Here is a 25044-nt window from a genome sequence, read left to right as displayed (position 1 = left end):
ATGTTTTAGAGGTTGAATTTTCTGGGCTGGCAGCGAAGTAAAACATATTTCAGCTTGTAAATTGAGCAGACTTGGCAGGGAAGCAGAGAAAGACAATAAACATGGAACCCTGCAATGCTGTTTTTACAGTCTGTTTTTCAGAGAAAAGCTGCTCTTTAAGATGTATGCAACATCTTACAGGAGCCTGCAGTGTATTGACTCTGGGGGAGCCTTGTTCCTTAGCAGAGAAAACTTGCCCTGAGATCATAATATGAAAAAAACATTCTTGGAGTAGCAGTTATTTAGAGTAAGAAGTGACCAGCAAGCTGCACACTTGCAGGTCAGGGAATCTCTATTCTATTGGTGTGCAGTGCAACTGGGGAAGAGCAGTTCGTCTCTCAAATGGAGCTTTGTAACAACTGTCTTCTAATGTTTGAGTGCTTAGAACTGGTTTGACCTCTTCATACAGGTGGTGTTTTTATCTAAGGAAGGAAAAAGAAAATGCAGGACCAATGTAGGTTACCATGCCCCGAGTAAAAATAAACCCAAATTTTGCGAAGTTAAACCATGCATATAACACTGAGTGAAGGGGGTTTAGTGCTGGAAAAGTGACTTGAAAACCAGAGCCTCCTTTGGAAAGGAAGCTAGAAGCTTGGGTTGGACAGGATCACCTCATTTAAAAAATTATCGGGTTAGCATACCTTCCAATCAAGTATACTTTTTTGCAAAATTACACTACCTCATCCTTGGTGGCTAGAGATGTAGGGAGTGATTTTTTAAGTTCTAGTAGTAAGTATTGCTTAGTATTTCATGTCCTGATAAGTACAAAATCCTTTGGTACAGTGCAAGTTTTGCGTGAGCTCCATCTTTGGTACGTAATAGCTGATTTTCTCCTCATATCTAGAGAGATGATAGGGGTTACAGAGCTCGTGTGGACTTCAGATCTCGGTTCCATGCTGAGACTAAAGTATTGATACACCACCTTGCTGCTGAAATAAGAGAGCTTTGTTATAAGCTTTTGATGGGAACTTGTACTAATAGCACTGAAACCTAGAATTCAGAGTCCTAATCTGGGTATGCTGGTGGTAATGATTGGGTAAGTAATAAAGGGGACCTTGCAGAATATCTCTCAGCCCTAGAAATAATGGGCGACCATCGCAAGGGTTCTAATCCAAGTGCTCAGAAAACATGTTCGAATGTACCCCAAATTGTTACCCTATAGTGCTCATGAAGTTAGCTTCAAGTAGACATCAACATCCATGGTTTAATTTAAAATACTTTTTAGATAAAACATATTAATCACTATATTTTTTCAGGTTGTAATGGATGTAATAATCTGAGAGAAATGTTATGAAAGCCACAGCATACAAAATATTTAATTTGTAGAAAAAGCCAAGAAGAAAGACCTGGAAATATTGAAATAAGATGGCCTGGAAAGGCCTTCAAATTTTTTTGTTTTACTTTGTGTTAAGACACATTAATTTGTTCAAAGCAACTAATCATATTTGAACTTTCATCTCCCTCTTCCCCCTTGATATTCTGGTTGAATTTTTATCTTTGTCTCATCACTTTTCATAGTGATTAGTTGGTTCAGTGCGATTTTTTATCATATTCATCCCTTGTTTGAATTACCCTTCAGTATGCAATTATCCTATCACAGAATGTCCTATTTTTGTGCTGTCAGATACATAAAATAAATGGAATACTGAAAGTGCTAAACCAATTATATAACCTTTTGTAAACTACTTACTGATGGAAACCCTTCCAAGCACCTTTTCTCCCTTCCCATCTCCCTCCCCAGTGTTCACTATTTACTTTAGATTTATGTCAGTTCAGGATGTTCTTGTTAACCATTTCCTCCCTAATACTTGATTGGATTTCTGAGGGGCAACTTCATCTTTTATTTTGAAATATTTGTGACTTGATTTAAGCTCAAACCGCTGAAGAGTGGTTTTGATTCTGTCACTGATGCTTTGTTCTTGTGACACTTGTAGCTGTTTCTGTTCACTTTGAAGGCTATAGCATTCAAGTTGGGAAAAAATTTATTGCCTGTACGGTGGCATAAGTGGAAATTTTGCCTGAGTTGTTCAGCAATGGGTTTTATTTTGCAACCAAACCCAAATAATCCCTTTTGAGAGCCTTGTGTGGTCCACTGTCACTTGTGCTATTCCATCAGTTGCTTTTCCTGGGCTATTAGTAATTTCACTAAGGAAATGTGCTTGATGAGTCTGAAATTGAAGTTAGCCAGAGATTTAAATAGAAATTAAAAAAAAATTAGGAGATTTTATAATGCTTTAGTGACTCCACTTATTTGAAACTGAAGGAGAAGAGAGCACGAGGACATAATGCTGAGTAACAAATGACTGCTGCAACAAACTAGGCGGTAAAAGAGAAATGGAATTTAAAATTATGCTTTTGGTGCTTTTACTTTTCCTAGTTATTGCTGTGATAGGGAAAAATCAAGGGAATGGGGATGTGGAAAAGAAAGTAAAATGAAACAATAATAAGTTATTAGGGAATATTAAAAAAGCTATTACGAGAACTTCAGCTATGCAGCTGTATTTCTTATTTTCATTAGTGTTTCTTTGCAAGCAAAGAGAATCCTGTAAAACTGATTGTTGATTTACTGGCAAGATGGCAATTCAAGTCTTAAGGATTATTCTTTCTTTAAGGCAAACATCATTGCTGCAGCAGAAAATGCAAATAAAAGATTTCTTTTTTTATTAACTTTGCATTCTGTAGCTACCTGGTGCTCATTGTGAAGCTGATTCTCATTATAACTGTACTGTGAAAAGTAATTGCTGTTGTACAGTAATTCAATTTCAGTGCATGCATGCATCAGTAAGCCAGTGGGGTTTATCTAGAGAAACCTGGGACTTTAAAGCTTTTTATCATGAATTTCCACATGCTGTCAAATGTCCTTCCGAGGAGTAGAATATGAGCATTTACATTTAATAAACATTTGCAATGAAGAGAAATGAATTTGTTGGCTTTTCCACCAGTTATTTTTACACCAGTCTTCAAACTCTTTTTGGATGCTACTAGGATGATGCTGGTTACTCTCAGTTTAAGTGTAACATATGTGTTTGAAATGTTTGTGCTTATTCATATACGTATTTGGCTTGCACATTTTAGTATCTGAGAGTATGGATGTATGGGTACGTATCTTTATGCACATTTGGGGTTTTATATGTGTAAAATCAACAAATGTAATTTATTATTGATCTTTGAATCTATAGGTACACACATATGTAAGCAAAGTATTAAACTACACATACTGCATCCATGTAATTCCAAGCAAATACTGGTAAATAGGTGGTCCTTATCAATCAAAAGGTTTTTATTTAAAATGAAGTGAAAAATAGTGTCTTCCTGTAGTGCCTAAAGAAAAATTGAGGCAACAGTGAGGAATGTTCTGGGTGAGTTTTGAATTGGGGGGGGGGAGTTGTCATTTTTTTGTTGTTGTTTGGTTTTTTTGGATCTGTTTAGTGTGGTTGGTTTGGGTTTTTTTCCTGACTTATAAATATACAGTGTCATCTTCAATGTCCACTGTGTATTTTATTACACTGTTTTTATTCTGATTTTCTATGATTTTGATCAACGCTAGATTGGGAACGGCATTCTTGAGAGCACTTTTTCACTCTCTGCTTTGTTCTGTCATTGAGCTAATTTCCATCTTCAGAATTAGAAGGAAGAAAAATGAGTATCAACAGGCACTCTTACAAATTGTGCAGCTCAATGGGTGGGATTCTGACCCCTGATTATATTTTTTAATTTAGTAGAACAGCTGCTTTTTTATCAGAAGATGGAAATGGAAAAGAAAATACCATTAAGTTCATAAAATTTCTGGAGGAAGATATTATAAATGGTTGTGGGTGGAAGGAAATGACAGTGAAGCAATCCAGTGCCACTATAAATAGCCTTAAATGACAGAAGAAAGACATAATGTATAAATGGCTATGATTGTGTTAATTACTGCCAACAAATTAAAAGTTTTCAGCAATATTTTTGTGTTCGCATTTAGTATTTTTAACCGTAATTGTTGCCAGTTACTTCTGGTATCTCTTTAATTTTGCTCATAGTGCCACTGATCTCCTTTATGTGTAAGGAATGTATTTCTGTTCTAAAGGCATTAAGACCTTTACTTACTTTTTGGCAAATTAGACTTCACTGGAAAATAAGAAGATGACTAGTAGTCAACTGACAGTGGAGCACTCTCTAGCATAGTACATAACCTTGACAGTTATAGTTTGAAGGCTATTTAAAGGTACAGCAAATACTTTTCTTGTTTATTGCCATTGGAATTACGGGTTGCTTTTGTCAACTATGTGCAAGTTAAGATCTTGGACAAATGAGTTGTTAGTCAAACCATTGTAGTGCAGATCAGGTAGATCCCACGCTGCTTATTTGCTTTTTTCCAGTTCTTTGAGTTTCTCAAGGAAATATATGTATTTTTAATAGATATTGCTATGAATTCTGAAAGAAGAAAGTAAGTTCCTTTGTATTGGAGCCTAGGTAGGCTTCTCTTAGCCGTGGCCTTCTTTCCCATCACGTAGCTGCAGCAGGAGTGCCCGAACTGTCCTCAGGCACAAAAGGAATGAAGGGAAAAGGTACAATCAGTTTATCTTGTACCTGTACTACCTGTGTAATGGAATAGATAGGCTTAATGGAAGTTAGGGATTTTGTCGGTAGACCTCCCTGAATCATAGCAAGGAGAGCAAGTGCATCGATTAAAGCTTTATTGAACTCTTACATGTCCTACAATCCAAGTGAGGTGAGTCTACAGAAAACTATTCTTTATGTGGGGTGAGGGGAGAGGCAGAACCTGAAAAACTCGGTTACTTTTTCTCATGCATACTGAGTTTCTCACTGTGTAACTTCCATAGAATGAAAAGAAAAATGGTAAATACTAAGCAGCAGATGAAAGTTATTTATTTTCAACAGTTCAGAAATTTCTTTGTTGTGAAGACTCTAATTACATCAAAAGAATTTTGTAAATCAACCTTTTTTTTTTTCCTCTGCTTAGGATGAATTTTCTTTTTTCAACCTGAGCACTAATATGTGTTAGAGGAAAAGTATGAACTCGCTAGGTATGTGTTTTGAGGGAGGAGCATCATGTTGATACTGTGTAAGAGATTCAGGTATACATACACACGCACACACTATCTGGGAAGTTCTCCTATCTAAAAGTAGGCTTTTATGGCTCTGCAAAATTGAAGCTTTCATTGTCTTGATCCAGCTTGAAATAAAAAATGAAGCGACTGGAAATATGCTTTGAATTCCTGCTCTTTTTAAAACTCTGACCTGTTTGTATGTTTAAAAAAAAAAAGTCTGCACAGTTTTGCCCATCTTAGGAAATTTATTGAATTTATTTTGGAAGTTCAAATTTAGAAAAAAGAAGAAATACTCTTAAGAAAAAAGGGAGGAAAATAAAGACTTGTAGAGAACACTTAATAACATATGCTGCCGGAGACTATTATGATGGTTTCATCTTCTGTGCTGAGAAAAGAAGTGAAAACTATTTAAAGATAGTGCATTCAAATATAGAACACTTATCTGAAAATACAGGCAGGGAGGGAAATCAAACCAACCACTTCACAGAGTAATTCTTGTATTAGACTTCATTGCAAAAGCACATAACATTCAGTCTTTGCCATCAACATAAAATAGCTTTCCACACAGCAGGAAGAAAACAGTAAAGTAGTTTTTGAAGAATGAAGTAGGATAAATTGGCCTGGTGTATCCTTGCTGCTTATCGCCATTTCAGAGTGTTAGCATATTTTAATATTTTATGACAACATTAATTATTTTAACAAAAATAGTTGCATTGTTCCACTTGCTGTTCAACGTGCATTTTAAAGGAAGGTGTGTTTTTTTTTATTTTGGTGAGTTTTTGTGATATTTTACATTTAGATGGAAGAACATCCTGTAGCTCATATTCAGGTGTCTCCTTCTTAAGCGTTGTGCCATTTGGTATTTTGTCTTTGACGCTTTAACTGTAGCAAGAACAGCAGTGCAGTCGTTTATTTCAGGTAGCATCTTTATTTCAGTACCATCTAATTATTTCACATTAACCTTGGTATAGGTTTTAAAGTTAGTAACACAAAAGGGAACAAACAATAATTTATAGGGAACACTTTATAACTTATTTTTTGTAACTTATTTTACTGTCCATATAAATGGATATAGCTGTGTATTCTTGGGTCAAACTCATTTCTCTGTCCTTTAAGCTAGGACAGTGTATTTTGGATGATTGCTTCTGGCAGTGCTGTGCAAGTACTCCAGGATATCAAACTGTTTCAGTAAACCATAACAAAAAAGGTGTTTCATGGAAGAAATAAACAGTTCTAAACTAATCTTATAGATTGAAGTTTTATTGATGAGTCTGTTTTTTTATTATAAAGGTTAAATTACAGCAATCATTGTGACATAAAACAGTGCAGAAATACTACATTACAGAAAAATCTTGTGCGCTGTATTTCTGATGGGTCATTTCAGTGCCATGAAAGAAATGCAACAAAAACATCATATGAAAAAAAAAACCCAAAGAAGCAACTGCTCTGTACCTGTGGGTCTTTGTTTTGAAAATAAGCTGGAATTGGATAAGCAAGCTGTGCTGCAAAAAAACCTTACAGATTTCTTGGATCGTCACCCTGCCCAGGTCATTCATAGCATGGGCTCTGCAGCCTCCCCAAAAGGATTACAGGACAACTTATACGTGACAGGAAAGATTTGTGGGATATCTGAGATTAGTTCACTAATTCTTATGTGTGAGCATGAGACAGTATTTAAACCCACTTTAAATGGTAAATCTTTGGCACCGTGAAGGGATGCTTTAAGGGACAGCATTCTTTATTTGCTAGTTTATACCTCCCTTTATTTGATAGGGGGAGTTTTTGGGTTTGGTGCCCCTTGGGGCTAGCACGGTGAGGGGGCTTTGTCTTCCTTAACACACTGAACAGACTAGAAAAAAAAAATCTGTAATTAAGAAAAGATTAGCTTATATTGTAATTTATCATTATGTTCAAAAAACTGAGTTTTGCGAGGAAAATCATATTTTAAACACTCGTTTCCTATATCTGCTGGCGAGATGGTAATTTAGCTCTTTGTAAATGTGCCAGTAAATTACTAATTCTAGAGTCATTAATTTTGCATTTATCTTAATTGTGTTATGTCTATGGATATTTATGGAGTTTTACATTTTTACACTTGAAAAGTATTACTACAGTGTTATTTTTGAGATTGGTCTAAGACAACTAAATTATCTTATTTTAATGCAAATATTTTTGACATAAAAATGGAAATACTGCCTTGATTTGAGAATTAAGCAATTTTCATTTAAATGTCACTATGAATCATTATAGAAAAGGGAATGGTTATTTTCCTTTTGCTTTTAGATAATTCCACGCTCATGATGTAGAAATTAAATCACTAACCTCTTGATCTTTATTTTTTGCCTGACATTCAGTAAAGGTTCGGATTAATTCGTAGAAGATGAGTCCATAGGTGGCTAATTAATATGCTGATGGACAACCTTTAACTCAAGAAGCCCATTAAAGAGAACGCTGTAAGATGGAATGGTTTACTGAACAAAAAGAACCAAACCCAAATATGCTCTCAAAACCCCCTCCAGCAACAACAAAAAAAACAAACAGCAAAGCCCCAAACCCATTAAAAAAAGAGAACAAACAAACAGACTGCAAAGCATCATGATTTTCTCCTGTTCAAGTTTTGTTCTTCAGCATACGCTGATGACCACTGGAGAGAGGTTTCATTGTCTTGCGTGCCGACGTTATCTGGATGGTGGTGTAGACTCATTGCTGTGGTTCTGTAGACATCATGAAGAGCTGAGCTTAAGCTATTTGATGAATGCTATGCTTTTAAAAGAGATTTTTCCAAAGAACTGTTTCATAATATTTAAAAAATTATACATTATTTTCTCTTCAGAGGAGGCTACGAGGGTGATCCGAGGGCTGGAGCACCTCCCATCTGAGGACAGACTGAGGGAGTTGGGGTTGTTCAGCCTGGAGAAGAGAAGGCTCTGGTGAGACCTTAGAGCAGCTTCCAGCACTGAAAGGGGTGCCAGGAAAGCTGGAGAGAGGCTCTTGATCAGTAAGGGAAGGGGCAGGATGAGGAGGAATGATTTTAAGCTGAGAGAGGGGAGATTTGGATTAGATATTGGGAAGAAATTTTTTACTGTGAGGGTAGTGAGGCTCTGGCACAGGTTGCCTAGAGAAGTCATGGATACCCCATCCCTGGGGGGTGTTCAAGGCCAGGTTCGATGAGGCTTTTGAACCCTAAAATTGCAGAGCTAAGTAAAAAATTGGGTACCTTTCATGTATTATGCATGGTAAAAATTTTGAATAACTTCATTCTAGAGCAGAAAAGTTGGGAATCATGGTATAAACATAGCTCTTCCTGTCATAAAGAGACTTGATCTCACATTATTCTGATTATGTTGTAGAGCACAGACTCAGGAGGATTCACAGCATTCTAGGTGTTAATATAAACTCCACAGTGTTTTTCCAGAATTCATACAAAGACCATGGAATTTATAAGCAGCCATAAATATTGTGGCTTCCTTTGAGGAGAATTTAGTGCCAGCTCTGTGAGAGAAGCTCTGTGCAGCCTACCCTTACCGGAGTTTTGCTCTCATATGAGACAAATCCATGCTTTCCATGCAAATCTTGCAAGGCTGGAATCCTTGTGGATACCAATGGAGATGATTTGCTTCATTTCTTCTTGCATGGCATATAAATGCCCAGTGTGAAGAGGTAAATACAAGGGATAATAAAAATCATCATCTCTAAGCTTTAGGTTAATTTGTGATTCTACAAAGGCTGGTTTGAACCTCCGGTGTAGAGAAACCTGTGATGCCATATCTAAAAATTTATCATCCCAGTTATCCAAATTAAAAAGAAAAAAAAAAGTATGTTTTAAGTGTTTGGGTTTTTTTAAATCGTGTAAAGTATTTTGCATGTTATCATTAATGCTTGCATCAAGGAAAAAGATTTTTTTCAGACTGTAAATGTGACTGGGTTTAGTTATGATCTTTATAGTGACAGGAATAATTTTCAATAGTATCCAAGCATAATTAATTCTCTGCATTCATTCTGTCAATGCTACCATATTTGCTAAGTCATACTGATTGTGATATGGATTTTTGTCCAGTCAGAAATTATTAGCACGAGCAACTCATTTTATAGAAGACTTTGACCAGACTGTAATGTTAACTTGGAATTCTCACTAAGAGGACTGAGTTTAAGAAAGTGTTTTGGAGGAGAAATGGCTTCGTTATCTGCTATAAAAGTCTGTTATTTGGTTCCTGTTGTTTGTGTTACAAAGCACTAATGCTTTAAAAAGTGAAATGAGAAAGTGGTATGGTGGTTGTTATTCCAGAAATTAATTGCACTGCAATATAAAGTGAACTGAAAATTAAATTTCAGTCTAATGTAAAAGAACATAAAATTTTATCCAGGGCGAGATTTCTTTCAGTCTGATTTCACTATTGGTTGCTTATAAAACTTCTTGGGAGACAAGCAAGCATAACCTACTGGCTTGGAAACAGCCCGTTAAATTTAATAAAACCACGGAACTATTAATCTACCAACTTTGCAAGCTTTTTTGTTGTTGTTGTTTTATTTATTTTATTTCCATTTTCTTTTAAAAAGGACATGTCAAACTCAGTATTTCTTCCAACGCAATTCTGCTTCTTCTGAAAATCTGGCCTTGCTTTTTTACTACTTAATTTTTTCTCAAGCTGTTTATTTATGAAGAGTTGAGAATAGAAAACTTCTGCATGAATTTTATTCCTTTCTGTAGGTCCCGTTGTGTTAGCTAAATCTTTTGGTGTTCTGGTCTGGCAGTGTATATGAATTAGATGACGCAAATGTTTTCAATAAATTGTTGTGGTGCAGTAATCATAATAACATTAAAATAAGTAGAGAAATGAATTGTTCTTTGCACTGGAATAAATGAAGAAAAATCTAAGTAAACACTATTAAGTTGCAGTGTTGTATATCACTTGCCTACTCTCACTCTTAAATAGCTCCCAATAACTTTTCAAATGTCTTACATGTTATCACATTTGTGGTTAAAAGCTGTTAATTTGTTCCCCTTTGCCTTTCTTTCATTGGGGAATTGGAGTACTCTGAGCCAAAATTAGCGATCAGGTCATTACAAAGACACTGCTGATATTGTATTTCATACTTAATGAATCTTTATTGGCATCTGGATCTAACCTTGACTCTGCTTAGTGAATCATAACTTGGCATCCTCTGAGTATGGGTGCTCCATTGTCCTATCAAATTCCGGCGTAAATAAACTTGGTCTTCCCCAGTTATTGGCAATACTGTAATAGGATACAGTTGTATGGTTCTTTAAAAAAATACGATATATGCTCCACTAAGACCTCATACCACTGGCAGTTGGGCAATGCTTGTGGTCTGGAGGAAAAGCTCCATAAATGTAAAATAAGAGTTAACATTTGATTTAAACTTTGTAAACTTAATAGAATCTCATTGGTGACAGAGGTGATGTTCTCAGCTTTTCTAATGCTCTCAGCCACTCTGCTAAAATCATACTTCTCCATCTCCTGATCCCTGAGGATCTCAAGGCTTTTTGTGAGCCTCAGTTTTCAATCAACTCAAGTTTTAGGGTAAGAGAATAAAGAAAGTATATTTTTATTTTATTAGCTGTAAGCTGGAACAAGTTAAAATGTCTTGTATCACGCAGCATGTCCAAGAACTAAAATGGAACTCAATTCCATGTTGTAACTTTCAGTATCTTGATGCAGAGCTGATGGGCTTCCCAACTCTTTTAAGGAGCACGGGTAAGCCCTCTTTTAGTGCTTCAGTTGTCTTAAATGGTACTCTTCCATTACAGCTTTTCCTCCTTGCCCATTTATGCTAAATGACACTTCCAATATTTGTTCTCTTTAATTCCTTTTGATATCAAAATAGGTAGCACAAACCAGAAAAGAGGTATTTTATTTAAAGAAATGGTGGTATTCTGAGATGTTGGGTAGTAGAAAGCTAGGTATGTTGTTAAAACATAAGAAATGCCACCTTTTAAAGTAACAAGGAGCTTATTTTTGCACTAGAGATGGTCAAATTTGATGTTTACTTAGGGAGGGGGATGAAATAAAAAGACATTGTTTACAGGATTTCTCTTTTAATTAGAAACATGAGGAAGATATGTGAAATCCTGGAATACAGATAATTATTTTTTAAAAAAAATGTATTTAAGTTGCTAGTTAGGTGAGTGCAGATAGTGTTGCGATGTATTGAATGTCACCATGATGCAAGTGATGTAACAGAAATTGTCATAAGCTGTCACTTAGTAGTGACCGAGGTCTTATGGTCCTTGCAAGACGTGTATCAGCAGCAGCCAACTGAGTTAAGTTTTCAACCTTCAGGCTTCATCAGAAGCTTACTAGAAATGCCTTTCTCTTCTTGTGCACGCATAAAAATTCACAATTTTTTAAACCAAGTTTAATATTTGATAATAGCTTTGTGCTTTTAGTTTTTATTTTAAATGAAGCTCTAGTTTTAAACCTGAGGGCCTTTTAGTTTTCTTTTGTTATAATATATGTGCTCTTGTACTGATAGTTTTGAGGGTTCATATCCTCCCTCACCCCCAATTGCCTTTGGCAATTGCAAGCGATAGTGTTGCAAAGTGGTCCCCAGGCAGTGTTTTTGATCTATTCCTCGTTTTAGCAATTAATCTGACTTTTGCCATAGGGCATGCCTAGTATTTCTACTCTGTGGGTGTTCCTTACAATTTGGAATGTGTCATGATAGGTACTGTGTGATATAAAGGGCAGTGTTAACAGCAAAGGATTTTGTGGGACTTAGGTGAAATGTGAAATACCGCAATCAAGAGAGAATATTTAAATGTCTCGCTTAAACTGTCAGGCAAAGTAGATATGCAGGGATGCATATGTTCTGAGAATGTAAAATCTGCTCCATGTACTGCCTTCAAAGAGATACTTTGAAGTAGGAATTGCAGCTGAAATTAATTCTGTATAGAACTTTCTCCATCTTCTGGAATTGGCATCATATTTGCTCAGAACAAGACAAAAACTAGGGAGAAATACAGAGAGCTTCTAGAAATGGTAAAAATCTCACTGGAGTTTCAGAACAGCAAAACTAGTAATAAGATTTTGGTGTATCCTTTCATTTTAATACTCAGATCTACTCTATCTGGAAATCGCTTAATTAAAAGAGGAAGAAAGGAATACCACCAAGGCCTTTATTAATTTTGGGGTAAGCTTTGTGAAATCTGTCAGTCGGAGTTCACAGTATCCCTGAGCTTAATTTCCTTTGGATTTGAAAATAAACCTTAAACCTTGAGGATGAAATACCACCCTGGCTCATTTCATTACTTCAAGCTGATAATAAACCAGCCCAGAATTAGCATTCCCTCCCATAGCTTTGCTGCTTTCCGTGATTAGCTGCCTTCTGCGAAGAGTGGCTTGTGAGCAGTAGTCTCTTCCATCTCTGGAGCTCTCCGGCTGGTACGAGCCCTCGTGCCTAGGAAGAATCTACAACTTTCTGCACTTTCTCTCTACATAGTTCCCGATAATTCCATGAATGCACTTGGGATGTTAATCTTTGTGTGTTTTGATGAGCACCTGCCCTGCCGCCTGAAGGAGCAGGTTGTTTGGTTTTGGTTTGTTTGCCTACATCCATAGTCACGCTGTAGGGACAGTAGCGTTTGTGATTTTTCACTTGTATTAAAGGACAAAATTTGCAAATTCAGGGCTAGGAAGTCCCCTCTGGGTAAGGGATTTATGAATGAAAGGGAGCCTCCTTGGAAGGCAAATCTCTCTGAAACCAGGGCAGCACTGGCTGTGTCACAGACACCTGCTCTGAAGTCCTCTATTAGCACTTGATGTGAAATTGAAATTGGAATGGTTTCCATGTTTATGATGGAACTGGCTCTTTCAGTGCTGTTAAAGCATCTGTGCAGATGATTATTTTATCCTGGTAGCTCATAGAATATATTCTGAAATCTTTATTTGTTTTTTTACTTATTACTTCTTAGGGAGCCAAAGTGAATTAAATAAAACAGCCACAACCATACAGGATTCTCCAGAAAGTACTAGCAGCAGTCTTTGTATACTCAGACAACTGTGTGCTGGCTCCCTCTTGTTAAGGAACTGCACGATACTGGTGGTACAGAGCTGTTTGCTAACAAGTTGGATAGGTTCCTTTGTTGTAACCCTGCATAAGTTTGGGACTTTTAAAAAATAAAAGGCTCCTAAGAATTTTTAAGAACGTGATTTTATGTTTGGCCCTCCTGAGTGAACTTTGGTAGGCAGTGTGAAGGATGCCAAGGAGTTTATTCTGGGAAATTGACTGAAAAAATCTCCATTTCTTGAACCCAGGGCTAGTGAGGTTCTTGGTGGTGTTTTGTCTGGTGTTCCAGAACTTCTAACTCCTTATTTGGATAGAGGATGTATCCAAACTTTTTCAATGAACGTGTATTGTAGCTGACTACTTTTAAACTTCTGGGATGGAGATATCTGGGTTCTGATAGATACTGTTCCAGAGAGATCCCTGAATGGATTCCGCACTCAGGAACTCTGGAAAAAATAGCTTTCTAATTGCTATTGGAGATTTGCAAATGGATGTGAACAAATATGCAATTCCAGCCTGAAAAGCATCATTAATGCCTTCATTTCTATGGTCTAGTGAAACTTTCCACAATAAAAGCCAGTGGGAGGTAGGTTTACCTTTCACGAGAGTAGAATAAACTCTAACAGGAATGCATGGCAAATGGCCTCAAATTATCCTTTTGTCCACTCCAAGTACAGAGCACACTCCTTTGTCTTCTTTCTGCACTGTATACAATGTTAATATATAGGTTAAGAAAAGCATATAAACGACTGAAAAGTAACAGCTAAAAACCAATATCAACTGAAGTGATATTACTAAATTTAAAAATAAATTATTGCATAGGTAACATATTTTGGGAAGAGGAAAAGGGTGTATTTGTGACAGCTGGGAGGCTAGTGTACTGCTCGAATTCAACATGCTGACTCTCCTGCATGATGTTGGAGCTAGTATAATACCCTGATTCAGGTTTGAAATGTGTGATTGGAGCCTATTCAAATTTGAACTCAAGCTACTTCACAATTAATGTCTTTTGTAGGTTTTTTTTTAACACAAATTGCTCAGTATAGGTAAATTTCTTCTTGTAGTTGTTTGAAAATCTGTGCTCTAATATTACTATATGGCTTGAAACACAGGTTCCTCTGTATCTGAATTTTTAGAGAAAGGCTTCTTAAAACAGTTGCTTATAATAGTATGTGAAAACGAAGTAAACAATGAATGAATGAACCGAATAAAGTATGCTTTCTGGTTACAAAATGTGATGTTATGAGGATATAGTGTTTTGTGTTATAATAGAAAGGTGATGGATGCAGGCTGGTTGGAAATGTTTCTAATATTTGTTTTCTCTTTAATGTGGAAGAATTTCAGTGTGTAATGTTTTAGGCAATATTAATTGAGGCGGAAGAAATCTGTGTAAAATCTGTTAAATGAGCTGAAAAGTGAATGACTCCAAGCTACTTTGGGGATGTAAATAGTTAGACATCTCAGCAGAGCAAACTACGTAATTTTTCATGTTTTGATCTTTATACATAAACAGTATGTGAATATAACAATTGCCATGCAAAACTAAAGAATTTAATACTGCAATTTAAGTAGGCTGAACAGATATTTTTATGCAGCTTTACCAATATAACTGCAGAAAACAATAATCTGTCTTACAGTGCTGAAAGATCTCTCATCCTTTTAACAGTTGGATCTGAAACAAAATACTATCTGTTTTGAAGAACTGGTACTTCTAAATAACTTTTGGATTTAAACATATTAAAACCATAACAGAAAAACCACCCAAACCCGAGGTTTATTTCTTAGTTTCTAAGGCTGAGTACTGCAATGCTAAAGGAGTGATTTTGTACTGTGTGTATCAGGGAAGGTGACTATGCTACCAAGGTTATTAGAGAATTATGCAATTCACCTTTGAAGTGTTATCTGTCTCTGCCACTGTGCCTTATCATTAGCATATCCTTTGATACTTCCATGGCATCAGAAAAAAAGTAAACATAAAGCAAAATAGACACGGGAGTCATAAGCAATACACTATTGTTATTACGTTGGCTCACTTAGTGTGGTAAATTTTTCTTTACGTGTTGTTCTGTCTTATAAAATGGAGATAAAATTATTTTTAAAATGGTGAAAACCCATATCATCATGTAAACAATTTAGGAAACTAACTGAAACCAGTATGGTCTGTATAAATGGAAGTATAATTTGTGAAAGTGCTTGTAAGGGTGAGACTGAAGGTGTTCAAAATTATCATACTGAGACTTTCTATTAGGTACTAACCTAGCTGTCTTTCTCAAAATCATTCTTTGAAGAGGATTTTGTTGCATTGATTCACTTTGACAGAACAAAAAAGTAAATTTAAACCCAAAAATCCTTGTCTGGTAAAACACTATGGTACAATAACTGTCTTTGGAGGTCATCAAAGAGATCTCTGTATGAGCCCTATGTCAACAAGGCAGGGTTGGAGTTGCTGTTTCCTATGACTCCTTTTTTTTTTTTGAGGTATCCAACACATGCATATAAAGTATAATTAAGACGTTATGCTATTCTTTCATGTATCTTATCAGATAATTAAGTTATCAGTGCAACCTTCGTATCAAAATGTGATCTGGATTAATTTATACATGATAGTGTTGCATTACTGTGCTTCCTAGTACTGGACTATTATACTACTGTGTAAGGGCTTATTCGTTGTAATTTTGCTGTTTGACTGTTTTTATGAGGACCTGAAATATCTGCACTGATATATCTGGGAAAATCTCCGGGTTTCAGTGTGTGCTTTTGGAAATCCCTACTGAATGTCTGAAGAAGAAAGCAATATCACAACTTCCAAAACCTGAGGGTTTAATTACCATTTACATGGTCTATTACACATTTGTGTAATAAAATTGACCTTGCAGGTTTTATTGGCTTATGACTTAGCCGTCATTCATACTTCTTGAAGATTCATGGGAAATATCTTACATACATCTTTTTACTTAAATATAATTTTTCAGATAGTCAAAAAACTCACTGGAAAAAAGAAGTCTCAATAACTCATGAGAGTCAAACTAAGCAGCATGTGCAACCCCTCCATCCCTTAACAACACAACCAAGAACAAACCATGAAAAACTCAGTACAAAAAGAAATTCAGTGTTGAGGCTGTCAAGTTCCACACCCCTGTGCCTGGCCTTTATATCTAAGAGTCCTAAAAAGTGTTTTTCTTTACTTCTTCAGTCAGCTGAAAACTATTAAGAAAAGATATTAAGGACTTTAAGCTTGACCACCAGGATGTGAGTTTGAGAAGACTGTAAATGGAGCATTCTTCAGCAAGTGGTATAATATGAGCATTGGGAACATCGCAGTCCCCATATGGAAGTCCTGCTGACAGTAGCAAAATACATTTTAAGTAGTATGTGCTATCATACTGTTCCAAAGAGCTGGGAATTGTGTGATCTGGAAGCCTGTACCATATCCCTCTTCCATCTGTGCAGGATGGTGCCAGGCAGGTAGTAAGCTCTGCTGTGCTCTGCTACCCTTCATCTGCTTTCATAACTCCCACTAGTAAAAGCAGAATTGTACTGCTGAAATTCTGTTAAATCAACAAGCTTCATGTGGTTCATGAGGTTAGTTACTTGTTTTCAATGTGGCTAGCCCTTAAAGGGGGGTTGGGGCGTGAGCTGTTAATTGTGAAGATATTTAGGTTCTTAAAATCAGAAGCACAGTTCTGTTTAAGTTCTTGGTTTTAAGAGATTGTGTGTATAATCAAAAAAATCCTTCATTTGTAGAAGGTATATAGCGAATTAATGTGCTAGAGTAATGTAGCTGACTTTCAAAATGGTATTTTAAGCTAAAGTTTCCAAATGTTATTCTCCAATATCAGATTAATTTTTTGTAGAATTAGAAATTTTTTGTTAATTCTAAAAACTGGAATACAGCATATATATATATATGCACACACACATATTTTTTTTGTGCTTGAAAATTTTCCCCAAATTCAAACCAACCAAATAGCCCTATAAAGTGTTTCACTTCCTTTTCCTCTCTTGTTCTTGGTAATTCAGTGGCAAGATTACTCACACCTGGTGCTTTTGTTACTCCTCGGTATTCTGATTGCCTCTTGAAGCTCTTCATAATTTCATTCTTCTACAAATGGCTCAGCTGTCTGGAAAAAGGCCGATTGTTGTTTGCTTTTGTGAATTTCAGCATTGAGGAGCTCAGTAAAATACTCTTTTGATCTTTCTGTAATTGCGTTTGTTTTAACAAAAATAGGTCTGCTTTTCTGTATTCTTTCTTTAATTTATATGGTTTCTTCACATTAATGTCCTTAAAACTTAGTCTTGCTTTATTAGGACTATCTTAGTCTTTTCTGTGCACGTTCTGGCTTTTACATTGTCTTGTGAAAAATAACAATGATTTTTTTTCTTAAGAGTCGCTGACTTAAAAACTTATAAAAGTTTCCTCATGCCCTCTCTTGTCGTGTTTTTGGCCTTTGTCGTCAGGATTTCTTATATCTTTTGGACTTCTGAGCCTAATTCATACACATGGGATGTTCTGTTCATTTGCTGCTAGTATTTTCTGAGACCTCTATGAACTCTTCTAAACCTCAAACGCTCTCCAACTTATTGCCCCAGAATTGCTCTCTGTATTTCTCAAAAGGAATCCAAAGTCTCATCCATTCTGTTAGTTTCTTTATTATAGCAAGTCTTTCCCTTTGCTTTGTCAAGATGGTAGTTGTGAGTTAGGCTGGTCACCTGAAGCTGTTCTGGTCTCAGTTAATAACTTTTTTGGGTTTTCTTTGGCAAGGATACCCTTGGTTTTGATACTAAAAGCAGTTTAGGGTACATCTATACGCTCATGTGCACATCATCAAGTATGATGAAACAATTCTAGTGAGAATGCTGTGCATCTCCCGATCACTCCTCTGCCATCAATAAGTTACTAGGAAATCACTTTTGTCTTTTCCTTTTCTGATGCCTGCCCAGGCTTTTGCTGTTACAGTTACTTTGCTTCAACCACAAAGTACTAATGTTGAATCGTAGAATCATTTAGGTTGGAAAAGACCCTGAAGATCAGAAGGTCTGTCTTTTAACCTAACACTACCATGTCCATCACTAAACTATGTTGCCAAGTGCCAATGCCTATATACCTCTTAAATATCTGCAGGGCTTGGTGACTCAGCCATCTCTGATATTGTTTTCCATCAGATACGTTATCAGATGTGAAGGTCTTTCTGTTGAAACTGTACTAGTAACTGTCATGCTTTATGATGGAATTTGGTTTTACCTATTTTCATTTCATCTGTTTAAAAAAAAAAAAAAATTAAACCCCCAAATGAAAATAATTATTTCCAAAATCAGGTAAAGGAAATGTGTGAAATAATGCAGTTAGGATTAGCAACATATTATTTGTATTATGGTACATTGTTAATTATTTAATAATTTCTCTTTAGGTCTTCTGACGTAACGCATAGAGTAGACCTACTCAAAGGTTAAATCAGTGCTGTGTGGAAAAGGAAATTGTGCATAGAAGAATTTATGTGCCTTCCTTCATCCTTTTATCTTTAAACAAATGAATTTTCCTACATAATATTATACATAGTGTGCCAGGGCTATCTAATAGCATCCTTCACGGGGAAAAAAAACCTTGCTCTGTTGCCTCCAATTTCTGTGAAGGTACCTTGTATATAACTTTCTTAAAGGAAGGGATTTTTTTTTTCAGATTGGCTTCAGTTGAACCCAGTGTTTTGTTCTTTGGTTCATTTGCTGGATAGAAGTTGCTGAAATAATAAAAATGTTTAATAGAACAGTATTAATTTATATAGGAAAACAGTGTTTTTCTGTTATAGAATATAGCCAAAAGGTGGCAGTCTTTGTCCCCCAAATTCTGTGCTGTCTAGAAAATAGGTACAGCAACAATAATTTATTCCTAGCTATAGTAGATAATAAAAATTACTTGTTAAGTAATCAGAGGGATGGGTAAGACTCCTATATATGAAAGTTTAAGGGTGACATAGCTATAGTTATAATTTATTTTCACAGTGAAATGTTAAATAACAAAACTTGGAAGAGGGCAGTAATGAGGAAAGAGCACTTCACAAGTAGACTGCTAATGAGCAAGAGCTACTTATGTTTTAGATTCAGTTACTTCACCAAGTATTTCAGGTTTTGGAGACATTGTTAGTGTCTGGCACATAAGATCAGTAGGTTGCTATGTTCATCAACTGACATGATGAAATGCAAATAATTCACTTATATAAAAATTCATGGTACAGTAGTTGATTTTCCTTTGCAAGTGTTCCATTAGATACCGGCAATGAACAGCTCATTTCCTTACAAATTAGTGTAAAAAAACAGAAGGATCTGATATTAAATGATAACCTTTGCTAACGACCTACAAAAAAATTGGCTATCTATTTTGTATTTTAATTAGTAGCTATTTTGAGGTCTTTTTTTATGATTAGAGAGGGTATCAAGCAAAAAGATTTTATACATTTTGGATGCCAACCCTGCAATCCTGTTTAACTATCTTTATTCATATCTATAAAGTCACTGAAATGCTACATTAAACCAATGACTAGAAAGTAACTGAAATTTGATATAAAACTATTACTGTCTTTATGGTTACAGGTGAAACTTTTGGCATGGTTTTCAGGAGAGTTCTGGTACTTAGATAATTGAGTTTTTGCATGGTTTATATGGACTGTGTTGTGTATCAGAAAGAGAAAAAAATGCAGTTGGTGACATCTTATTCTGAACCACTTCAGTGTTACACAGAAGTGGTCTTAATTCAGTGTTTATTTTTCCAAGGGTCTATGATAAAAGCCTAATTAACTGAGCATGTTTGACTAATTTTTGTGTCCTGGTGTAATACAAACAATAATTATAATGTTTTTGTTGTAGAAAATGTATTTCCTTTAATCTTTATTTCAATATTATTGCATTTTTTTCATGACAGATACTGTAAATCATTCAGTTGATTAGTCTGGAATGAGTATAATTGCTAAAAGGGCATGAAAGACACTATTTGAAGTCAAGCCTAATACGGAGGTCTTTAAGAGAGAAAAATTACCCAACAGATTTAATAACCAGTGGATAAGAAATTTCAGAATCTAATAACATTGCACAGGTACAGGAGATCTATCAGAGGAGCATTTCACTGGCGTCAGTGGGGTTACACGGAGGTAATGTCTAAGGCTGCCCCTACGTGTTTTCTTAAGGCAATTGGCCGCTATCACCCCACAAGCCCTGAGGTGGAGGAACTGTCACCTGTTCTTATTACCTGGCTGTGGTGGCCATGCGATTGCCAGTGCTCCGTGTAGATCACAAGTACAAAGTCAAGAAAGCCAAGAAAGAAGCTAAACCATTGGTTTAGTCTTACAAAGGGCACCGATGTTCTTTTCTTAGGACTTTATAGCACTCCTGTGCTTGGGAACCGACTCTTGAAATTGGCAGGGATGTGGCCTCGATGCAAGAGTTTCTTTGAAAATCTGTTCCAGCTGGATCAAGTTGTTATTGGTTGGAACCTCTGCGCATAGGTTTCTGACGGCCATATGCCTCTATCAGAGCAAAACTGTCTGCAAATGAAATCTTCAAAATTCTTTGCACTGTGATTTTTCAGTACATGGTTGAACAAGATTTTCCTGCAATTGCACCATTAGTCTTTTAGGGCTTGAGCCAGCAGCAAGCAAGGGAAACAAGTCTCTCTCTCTTGAGGCACTGTCAGTACAGCCATGTGCCTTCTAGACCCAGGAGAGAGATTTCTTGTCTCATCACTCTGTGTTCATGTTAGGGCACTGGAAAATGGAAGGGTCAATGGCTAAGAGAGTCTGTTGATGGGTTTAGAAGAGGCAGAGCACAGAGTGTTTACACAAGGAGGAACAGAGAGTGGGGAATAATGAGATGGTTTAAGGGAACAAAGGGAACAGAACTGGACTGTTCTGGGATTAAGAAATGTGAATTGTGCAACAAATTCTAGGTGAGGTCAATGAGACTGTACAGGGAATTAGGAAAATTGGAAATACAGGTTGGCAGAGTAAGGAATGAGGTGTTGGTAGGTGTCTGGAAATGACTGGTCATGAACATGCTTGGCAATGTGGGTGCCAAGACTGATATGGAGAGGAAGGAAGAATAATTGGTAGGCACTAGAGAAGATGCGGAGAGTACCATGGAAAACTTTAGCACTGGAGTTTGGGACATGAAATACGAACTTAATGAACTCAGGAAGTGGAGAAAAGGGATAGAAAAGAAATAGGAATAGGTCTTAGGCCATGGTCAGATAGCAAAGGAACAGGAGTAAGCCGTGGTTATGTCTGAAGGCAGAATTGGGTCCATTGCAACATTGAAGTGGGCCAATGAATCCATACCTGTAGAACCCAAGATGTAAGACTGGATTTCTATATCTTGGGTGAATGCTTGCAGAATCCGTTGCCGATACATACAGAAATGGATGCTCTCTGTTAACGGGGACTGCAAATGTATTGGATGGTGTTTTTCAGTGTTCTAACCAAGAGAAATTATATGGTCAAAATGATACTGTAATACTGAGAACTGCAGCTAGAGATGATTTCATTCTGAAATTTCCTGGTGTACTTTTTAATGTAATGTTTTTGTTAAAAAAATACAGTAGTAATATAATGCTAATACTATTAAATTTCCAGGACAGTTATTGTGAGTGATGGAATACTTGTGAAAGATGGACCAGTATCTTCACTGCATCCCCATTTTATACTGGTTCCAGTATTGGAGAGACCACCCCCTTATGTCATGAAGTACTGCTTTCTTCACACCTTCATAATAATACTCTTACTTGCATCAATATCTTGGCTTAGAGGATTCCACATGTATTTGGGAGTTGGGAAAATTTTGGTAGGAACATTTTCCCTTTAGTTTAGTCTATTGGCAACTGAAATCCTGACCCTGTGGGAAGTGAAAAAGCAACAGCCCAGTTAACCTCACTTGAGAGAGAGAGTAATACCTACTGTTTTCATGGCTTGGTTTGAGAGCAAAGGCAAAGCTCTGTATCTTGTGATTGAGTGCTGGGCTTGGCAGTGGAAATAAGTCCCTGCATCTCTGTAACTCTGTAACTGACCTTTGTTTTGAGTAATAAATCTTGAGGGGTTTTTTGCTGTTGTTGTGTGATAGTAATCTGGTTGGAAACTGAAAGAAGGACAGTATGTTATAGCTGATTTTGTTCAACTGGACCACAAATGGCAAGCTGAATTTGAATTGGTCGGGGGATTGAGCCAAAGTGCAGAGGTGAGGAAAAAGCTGAGGGAGGGAGAAAAGCAAAAACAATTGGTTTCACTTCTAAATGTAAACGGAAAAGAAACACTTTGGTCCCAGGACTGCCGTCAGGACAGAATGTTGCCTCAGGACTCCTTTCCACTCTTGAGTAAGCATGGGAATATTTCCGTTTCTCTTTAGTTCATTATGTTGCACACATATGGTGTGGGATTTGTCTCTCTTCATTCATAGAAAACTAAACACCTAATGAAGAAAAGAATGAAGCAAAAGCTCCAGAGTTCTTTGCAGTGTCTTATGAGCTGTTTTAGAATGGGACAAGCAGCACCTTGGAATTGTCTCTGTATAGGCAGGATGTTTAGTTAACCTGTATAGAGAGATGATTAACTTTGAAATAACTGAGGTTAGGTGAGATAAATCCTACCAATGGAGAATTTTGAACTTGCATGAAAACAGTTATCTTGGATCTTTCTTCAACTGTATCTGCCAAGCATCCTGCAGTGGTGTTGAGAGCTATCAGACTCGACTGAGCAAAAATAGTTTGCTCAGACATTGTCTAACTCCTCACTGTACTCAAATACAGAAAGAGAGTCTGATATTATCCAAACAAGATAGTGACTGTGACAGTCAAGTAGAGAGGTGGCGGTAGCTTGAATATATGAAGAAGATTAGTACCTAATACATTTAATCTAGTGAATTCAGTGCAGGGGGCAGGAATAAGGATCATGATAATATTTACAGGTTAGTGTTGAATAAATATATACTTGCATGTACAGAGATGGATATTCATAGAATCATAGAATCACCAGGCTGGAAGAGACCCACCGGATCATCGAGTCCAACCATTCCTATCAATCACTAAACCACGTCCCTCAGTACCTCATCCACCCGTCCCCTAAACACCTCCAGGGAAGGTGACACATACACTGGCCAGCTTCCCTTGATTTCTGAAGGTTTTTTACAAAGTAACGTTGTAAGTAGGTTTTTAAATTTATTTGGAAGGGAGCAACATACCAGTTGTGAATTATTCATTGAAAACAAAACTTTACAAACAGTCTTGCCGTGTTACAAGTGGAGTTAAAAAGATATGCAAAGGTATTTCCAGAGAATTATGCAACCTTGGATGAATACATGGTTGGCATGAAATGCTGAAGAACGTTACCCTTGGCTCTGACACAGGCGAGGAGGCAGAAGGAGATGGTTGCAGGCAAATCACATTTTAAATAGCCCTGAAACAGCTTGAAGTTGTGTCTGCAGTTGAAATGATTCCTTGATGGCTGGGACATGAGGAATTAAAAGGATGAAATAAAATCGTATTTAGCACATCGTTCCTTTTTGCTCAGTGGTAGACATAATAACATGGTACGAGCAGATTTGATAGTCTGCATATTTTGTATCTGATACATTGGCTTTGCACAGCCTTGTGCACAGTAGAACTCGGTAAAAGACAAATGTGTTACTTTTCTTCAACTGCAGTCCTCCTTCCGTTCCATGGCAATCTACAGATGCCATAACTAAATATAGTGTTGACCTACTTAGGTTAGAAATGCATGTAATTATTCCAGGATTGCCTGTCAGTTATGCTATGTGAGAGTTTCATGTACTTTAATCCATTTACAGTTTCATTTCTGTTTGTTGAGCTCTTTGCCAAGTTGAACTCTTCATGTTGCTTCATAAAAACCAGCTAGCATTGTAGCAATGCTAGCCCTAAACAAAATCTACCAGTCTTGAATGAGTGGATAGTTGAACTTGTTTACTATAATTGCGTATGCTAAGATTTTAACTTATCTTTTATTTATAATTTGTGCTTTGATTCTGCTTTGATGCAGCACTTACCGTGACTGAGCATCATCTAGAGAGTTGTTATAGTGGAATTTGGTATTAGTCATAGACCAGTCATTTTTTTGTATGGAGTTAGTTGTAAGGTTGGTATCTGTCTTAAGCTACCAGCGCCAAGATCTCTAGTATCAAGATAACAGAAACGAAATAATTTTCAGCGCATCTTAGCCACAGAAACAGTATTTTCAGTGATAGTATTTTCTTGAATGTAGCTGAGGAGAACAGAGTGGGAAATAAAAGATGCTGCCGGGCTCTCTGAAAACAGTCATTCTTCCCCCGCCAGTCTCAAGGATAAAACCACCCAATTGCAAGTCTGTTGTCATTGGCTTGTCTAAAAACTCATGTGTTTCTGATGGCAGCAAATATCGCTCCAAGGTCAGCATCAGTCTCTGGTAACTACAATTCTCTGTTGGTTACAGTAAATATGTGCAAAGCTATTAGCAATAAAATAGTGAGACCGAAGCCTGTTTGCACATCGGTGCATTCATTGCCATGTTATATACTGTTTTTAAGCATAGAAAATAATAGCGATACTATGAACAACACCAAATATTCTCTGTTGCCTTCTTTACCTCCTCCACTAAATGAACTGTGAAACAAGCAAAACCCAGAACTGTGATAGAAGTAAGGAGGACTTGCGGCAGAATTACCAGCCGTGCTAGAATATTATCTAAACTCAGTTAATGCTAATAAATCTTCTGTCCCAAAACAGCCCAACTTTTTCAGATGTTTTCAAAGCACCCTCAGCCTTACAGGTTTCCTGGAAAGGAAATATCTTTTATACTTCTGAAATGAACTAAAAGTGAGGAAGTCATAGGAAAAGTACCTGGGTAATGTTTTTAAGGTTTGGTAGTCTGTTACTGTGTCCTCCCATGTGCACAGCATA

General features: G+C 36.6%; 1 protein-coding gene across 6 annotated transcripts in view; it reads left to right on the top strand.

Annotated features, from left to right (window-relative positions):
- CACNA2D3 (calcium voltage-gated channel auxiliary subunit alpha2delta 3) overlaps window positions 1-25044 on the top strand; it is a 335791-nt gene that overhangs the window by 76132 nt on the left and 234615 nt on the right. The gene's annotated exons all lie outside the window — the stretch shown is intronic.

Source organism: Phaenicophaeus curvirostris, chromosome 11, assembly GCF_032191515.1.
Source record: "Phaenicophaeus curvirostris isolate KB17595 chromosome 11, BPBGC_Pcur_1.0, whole genome shotgun sequence".
Lineage (NCBI taxonomy): Eukaryota > Metazoa > Chordata > Aves > Cuculiformes > Cuculidae > Phaenicophaeus > Phaenicophaeus curvirostris.
Note: the sequence above shows the minus strand (reverse complement) of the source record. Positions and strands in the feature narration are given on the sequence as shown.